The sequence below is a fragment of the Choloepus didactylus genome, chromosome X, assembly GCF_015220235.1.
Source record: "Choloepus didactylus isolate mChoDid1 chromosome X, mChoDid1.pri, whole genome shotgun sequence".
Classification (NCBI taxonomy): domain Eukaryota; kingdom Metazoa; phylum Chordata; class Mammalia; order Pilosa; family Megalonychidae; genus Choloepus; species Choloepus didactylus.
This window is the reverse complement of record NC_051334.1, coordinates 38,793,117-38,800,792: the sequence shown is the minus strand read 5'-3', so window position 1 is coordinate 38,800,792 and position 7,676 is coordinate 38,793,117.

The window sequence follows — 7,676 nt, the reverse complement described above, 5'->3', positions numbered from 1 at the left end:
AAAACAAGCTATGTGCTCCTTTGCCTTTGCCTCAACGGTTTTGCAATAAAATGATTGAAAACCACAGTCCCAGGTGCCGGAACACAGACTAGGAGATGCAACTCCAGCCTGTTTTTCTCAGAACCCTAAAGCCACTGAAAGGAATTATCCTGACCAAGTGGGCCTCTGTGTGTGGAGGAGGCTGGGAGAAAGCGGAGGAGAATATTTGGAACCCAAGGATTTTAAGAGGAAGAAATGGAGGAGAGGTAGAGAATGTTTGAGGCTGTTTGGGGGAAGGGGACTGGGTTCTTGCAGATCCTACCAGTGGTGGGGACATGAGATCTGTTCCCATGCACGGTGGCTCAGTAGGGTCAACTCCTCCCAAGGAGGGACTCTGGGGTGGCAGGTATTAGGATGTCTGTAATTCATTCTAAATTCTTTCAGCAGCACCCATGTGGTTTTCTGCATGCTGTAGTTTGAGCTTCAACTCTAGGGACTGTCAGTTGTTGCCTGGAGACTGCCCACTCCAGGAGTGCTCAGCTGCCATTAGATCAGAAAGGTCACCTTCCAGGGGTGGCTGCTCCAAGTACTCCATCCATAGGGTTTCAGTCAACGCCCCAGAATTTCCTAATTAGCATAGAGTGAATATCAGAAATGGGCTTTCATGGGTGAAATGGGTGACCTGTTAGATGGCAGATGCTGCGAACACCCCACTCATGTCCTCTCGCCCTTACACTTGGGGCACACCAGGCAACTGCCAACTGTCAGCAGCTGCATTTCCTAGCCTGTGGACTCTCTCTTATTCCTGGAGGCTCCTCTGCTGTCCATGTGACAGGCCAAGGGTGGCAGGAAATCAACTCTCCCTGAGTAGCCCTCAATCAATAATAAACTGAGCTGGTGCGTAAATACCCCAGCTCCCTTGCCCCTTGAAGGGATAACTCTGAGGCCGGTGTTTTATATGGGGTTCCCAGCACTATTTCCTGCAGATTTCAGCTCCAGTGCCCACAGTGCCAACCTTTCACTGGCTGACTTTTCTTCCTTAGGCTCATTTATCCACTCTTCCACTGGTGGTTCCTTCACCCCCTAAATAACCTACCTGCACTTAAACCCTTACTTTTGGGAGAACCAAATTTGAAGCATGAGCATGCCATGCCAAGCTAGCGAGGTCTGTAGTCCAGATCCACAGGAAGGTCTAGGCTCAAGCTCCAAACCATTGTGTATCCAGCCTTGAACAACGGGGGGAACCAACTGCCTAATTTGAGCATTCTGCCTCTGGAATTTGAGATTCCAGAAAGATCCTCAAGCTAATCTTTCAAGCAAGGTGGTGGTTGAAGCACCTGAAAGGACAAATGAGTCTACAGGTCATATGAACTGTTTTTGTGCTTTCCTAAAGAAAAAAAGAAAAAGGTTCACGAAGTTTATGCAAGTGACAGAATTTGTTCTAAGACTTGTATTCTGTTAGAAAGGTTATAGCGGAGCAGTTAACACTCCCTATCTTAGAGTTCTTGGTGGCTACAATCATCCACCAAAAAGAACCTAAGAGCTGGGCATGTTGGCATAAATTGCTTTGCAACTGCAGGTTCCTGAACACCAAGAGTAGGGGCTTTGAGAACAAGGACACAAGACCCTGGCCCAACTTGTCCCTAAAATACCACAACAGACTTCAAGAACTCATCTGGCCCTCAACAAAGAATAACGCTGAGAACGAAACACACTCCCAGGGTTCTTCCTAAAATGTCCAGACTGTATAAAATAGTCAAGTCTTTCACACAACCTTGGGGATGGGAATGCATAGAATTCTCAGTAGTAACTGAGCAATTAAGTTAAATTTAATAAAATAAAGGTACATTTCACGTCTTGCCTCCAGATTTGTAAAATAATCTCTTACCTTTCCCACACTGACAAATTTACATTGTCCACATTTCGTCCAAAATTATGTTGCATCCTGAGTTGCTGGATTTTGTACAGTGGCCATTGATTTAAACCGTTAAATATCTCTTGAATCCTCTGTATTTCCATCACCTCCACCTTAGACCAAGTGTCTGTCATCTCTTGCTGGGGCCTTGCCAAAACCTTTAAATGGGTTTGCCAACACCACTCATCCTTGCAACTCCCCACTTCATAATCTGTTCTCCTCACTTAAACCAGAGTGATCTTTCAAAACCCCAGCTCTGATCAGATGACACCCTCCAACGTATTCTCATTGCTATTAGGTAAAGCCCTAAATCCTACAAGACCCTGCACAATGGTGGGACCCACCAGTCTCTCCTGGTCATCTGTCAGCACACTGCCTGGGTCCCCTCTGGGCTCCAAAACACTGGCTGCCTTCCATACTCCGAATGTGGCATCAACCCTCTGACTACTGGGGTTTTGCATGCACTGGTCCCCCTGTCTGAAAGGGCCTCACATGCCTTGCCCACCCCTCCTTATTCTTCCTCAGTTATCAGCTCAAAGGTGTCTTCCTCAGGAGAGCCATCATCGGCACATCACCCCTCACCCTCCACCTCCAGGTTGGATCAAGAACCTTGGTCACTGTGGTTGTCTGAAAAATGCACCCCTCCCCCTCCCTCCAAAAAAAGGATATCCACATCCTAATCCCTGGAACCTGTACACATTACCTTATATGGCAGAGACTGCAGATGTGATGAAGTTCAGGATCTTGAGAAGGTGGAAGGTTATCCTGGGTTATCTGGTTGAGTCCTAAATGCAATCAAGATTGCTTGAGGATCTTTCTGGAATCTCAGGGGAGAGAGGCAGAGGGAGATCTGAGACACACACACAGAGGAGAAGGCGATGTGAAGATGGAGCAGAGAAGGATTTGAAGATGCTGGTTTTGAAGACTGGAGTGAAGCAGCCACAAGGCAAGGAATGCTGGCATCTACCAGAAGCTGGAAGAGGCCAGGCACGGATTTTCCCCTAGAGCTTCTAGAGGGACCGTGACCCAGTGGTACTTATTTCGGGCTTCTGGCTTCCAAAACTGTGAAAAAATAAATTTCTGTTGTTTTAAACCACCAAGTTTGTGGTAATTCATTATAGCAGCTATAGGAAATAATATAGTCACAAAGCAGACATCACAGTTTGTTATTATACATTGGTGTTATTGTTTGATTGATGTCTGTTTATGCCCCCAGACCCAGGGTCCTTAACCTGGGAAGTATGAACCCCCAGAATATAGAAGACCTGTGAATTAGGATAAGAAAACAACTCACATTTATTTTCACTAAATCTCTAAAAATTATCTTTTCCTTCTACTAGGTATGTAGGCAACAAGCCACAGTAGACTTGTTTGTATCTGTGACTGTCATCAATGGAAATCACAGATATTTTCATAAGACAGTTGTTGCAAATATCTCAATGTATTAGTTCCACTCATGACTATCTCAAAATTTATTAGACTCACCACTAGATCTTATCGTTCAATGCATTAACAAATACTATATTATTATATCACAAATGTGTTTTAAAAATATTTTAGTAACTCCAATATAATTAAGTCCTGTGTAAGCATATGTATTTTATATTTTTAATGTATTTAAAGATGTTCATCTGTGAAAGGGTCTGCTGGCCTTACCTGATGTCAAAGGAGTCCATGGTATGAAAAAGATGAAGACCTCTGCACTGGACTCTGTCCCCACAAAGATGGAGATCATGAGGGTTTCGCTCATCAACACATCCTGAGAACCTGGAAGAATACCTGCTTTATAGTTGGGGCTCATGAACTATTTGTTGGATAAATAAATAAACTGGTGAATGAATCATCAAAAACCTGTTTACATGGGGCACATAAAGGAAATTCAACTCCAAGAACTGGTCTTCCTGCCAAAAAGTTGATACACAGGGAAGAACAATCTAGAGCTCCCACAGAGAGGCTTTTTGGTACGTTAGCCAGAGGTACAGAACAGTCTACTTGTTTTGTTTCATATGGACCTGGAGAAGGAAAAGGAACATTATCCTAGTCAGCCAGTGTTCCAGTTCTCTATTGCTGTGTAACAAACCACCCCAAACTTAGTGGTATAAATGACAATCTCTTATTATGCTCTTCAATTCTGTGGATTAGGAACACAGATGGAGCACAGCAAGGACGGTCTGTCCTTGCTCCACAATGTGCCTCAGGTGGTGTTCTGGTTTGCTAATGCTGCTATTATGCAAAATACCAGAAAAAGATTGGCTTTTATAAAGGGGGTTATTTGGTTACAAAGTTACAGACTTATGACCATGCAAATGTCCAAACAAAGGCATCAACAGTAGGGTACCTTCACTGAAGAACACCGATGGCATCTGGAAAAACTCTGTTAGCTGGGAAGGCAGGTGGCTGGCATCTGCTGGCTCCTAGATTGCATTTCAAGATGGTGTTCTCCAGAAAGTATCTCTAAGCTGCAGCTGCTCTGAGGTCCTTCTGTTTGTGAGCTTTTATAGGGCTCCAGTAAACTAACCAAGACCCACGTTGAATGGGTGGGGCCACACCTCCATGCAAATAATCTAATCAAAGGTATTTCCCACAGTTGGGTGGGTCACATCTCCATGGAAACAGCCTAATCCAAAGATTCCATCTTAATCAACACTAATACGTCAGCCCCCAAGAATCCAAAACAGGCACAGGTGGTAAGACTCCAATGGCTGGGTGACTCCATGGCTGGGGTCTGGAATCCTCTGAAGGCTTCTTCATGTATATGTCTGGTACCTGGGCTGAGATGTTTCAAAGGATGAGCGCCATTGGGATGGTTGCCCAGAGCACCTACGTATGGCCACTCCTGTGGCTTTGGCTTCTCTTAGCATCACGGCTAGTTTCTGGGAAAGAGACTGTCCAGAAAGTATGCATTTAAAGAGACACAGATAAAACTGTATGGTCTTTTGTGTCCTAGCCTCGGCAGTCACATACATAACATTCTTCTGCCATACTCTCTTGGTCAAAGCACTCACAAGCCTGTCCAGATTCAAGGGGAGGGGTCCCCACCTCTAAATAAGAAGAGTGCAAAGAACTTGAAGGTCTTTCCTTTTAAGTGATCACAGCCAGGTTGGGGTAAGAGGTGTCAAAGACAAATCATCCATGTACTTGAAACCCCTATAGGAACTTCTCTTGAATGAGCTGGACCTTCATGGAATGCAGATGAGGCTCTGGATGTTTGATATCGACTCAATTCAGGAATGATTCATGTGATAGTTGCTGCCACATCCAGAGGATGAAATGGAAGGGAAGACAGCTGAAATATTAATCTATGGAGGCCTGTCTTTTCATGGGGTCTTATAAATTATACAAAGCGAGTCACTGGTTCTAAGTGGATTAGCTGCCCATCATGTAGGCAAGGTCATGGCCCCATGCTCTAGTTGAGGAAGATTGTTTCCCTCTAGTTTAAATGATAATATACCCAGAGAAACTTTGAACCCAAATGCAAGTAGGCAAGCTAAGCTGAAATTTCTTATCATGAAACCAAATACATTTCCTCTCTTTGAGGCAGAGCACTAGTTTCTCAAATTCCAAAGGAAAGGAAGTAGGGAGTGAAAAATACACCAAAATTTTAGTGAGTTGCCATCTGAGATGTATTGAATTGTGTCCTCCAAAAAGATAACTTCAAGTTCTAACCCCCACTCCCATGAATGTGACCCTATTTGGATATAGGATATTTGGAGATGTTATTAGTTAAGATGAGGCCAAACTGGATTAGGGTGGATCCTAATCCAAGATGATGGGTGTCTTTATAAAGAGAGGAAATTTGGACACAGTCAGTAGAGACAGACAGAGAGAAGAAAGACATGTGATGGAGGCAGAGATTGAGTTATGCTATGCATTGCTAGCAAGCCACCACCAGGACCCTACAGACTTCAGAGGAAGCATAGCCTTGCTGACACCTTGATTTTAGACTTCTGACCTCCAAAACTGTGAGACAATAAATTGCCACTATTTTAAGCCATCCAGATGGTGGTACTTTGTTACGAAAGCCCCAGCAAACTAAGATACCATTCATACAATTTAAACTTGACCAGCTTTCCAAATCCTCCTAGAGGTAGGAGTGTGGACTCAATGACTTCACAGGGGTCCATCCAGGTTTTCGACAATTATCAGATGATTTTCATAATGGCATAATGATTTTCATAACTGCGTGATCATATATTGCACTTGAAGAGTTCCTGTAAATTTTTAGAGGAATCTTAAGAGCTATTTCATTTTCTCCTCATAATCATATCATAAAGTGGGAAGGGCACATATGACATCTTCCAGATAAAGAAACTGAGGCACTAAGAGGTTTAAACAATTGTACTAGGCTAGCTAACAAAGTAATGGCAGATCAGAACCCTAAAATCAACACTCCCAGTCTAATTCTCAGATAACCAGAGAACATTAACCCTGCAAATGCTTCTACAGTGTCTGAGTCAACACTGGCCCTGTATTAAAGACGTTCATGGTTCCTTCCCAGACATTGGTTCCTAAAGATCACAGACCGAGGGATGGAAAAGAGGATGCTTGAGTTCTTTCAGCTTGCTTTCCCAGTCAGCTTGCCTCTCAGTGTCCTCTTGGCCCACCCTAAACCTTGTAGGGCTTGGGGCTATTTAGAGCTGCTTTGTACTATATTAAAAGGCACTGCAGAATATTCCTTTCAGCTGCTGAGCATATAAGACTAAGGTTGACCTCAGATGCCTCCCTGCATACTGCTCTTTACAACCAACGATTACCCTGGGGCCAGTTTCCTCCTCTTAGAGTTCATAATTTGGTTGCTGGCTCCATACAGTCACCCCCTGGGTCATTTTTAGTCCTTCCCTCTCTGCAGCTGCCCCTCTATAGTCTTACTAAACATGCTTCTCAGTCCAGGGGTGTACAGGTAAATGTTTAACAACTGGCTCTACCAAAAAAAAAAAAAAAAAGTGCTGATTTGTACTGTTTGTAGTGTTTGCCAATTTTTGTGGTGTAAATGCCTCCACCACAACCGATTTCAAGCTACCAATATCACCAACATGATGCCACTGAACGTGGCTTTGGGAATGGATGTGCACAGTTCGTTCTTGGAAGTGGGTTCAGCCAGTTCCAGCACATCTCCTCTCCTCTCACTCCTTGCTACTATTGATTTTAGTTTCCGCCACATCATTTCTCAGTAGGATTTATGTGGTATCTTCCCAGCTGGTCTCTTATCTCATAAACCCACCACCACCAGCACCACACCGACCCCCCCCCCCGGCCCCATTCTCTGCCTACTTACCACTCAGGAGTCAAAGGAACTTACCAAATAACATAAGCCTGACCATGTCTCCCTGCTGCTGGATGCTGACACCCAGTTGCTTTACCCAGTACAAAGTCCAAGATTCACAGGAAGGCACAGGAGCTCCTTCAAGGTCTAGAGCAGTGGGTTCTCGACCCTGGTTGCATGTTAGAACCACCTGTGAGTTGTGCCTTTATTTAAAATTTTTATTTTTGTTCATTGTGGAATTTTTGCATTATTTTTAAATATTGTATTAAAATATTATTTATCTTGATTACTGAGATTTTGGGCACCCCCTTAAATTTTGTACCCAAAGCAAGTACCTCACTCGCTTCACCTTATTATCTCCCTTGCCACCTGGAGAGTTTTTAGAAAACCCCATGTCAATGCAGCAACCCTCACTTTTTACAACAGAATCTCTGGAGGTGAGACCCAGGCATCAGTATTGTTAAAACTCACCAATTGATTCTAATGCACAGCCAAGGTCGAGAACCACTGATCTGGCTT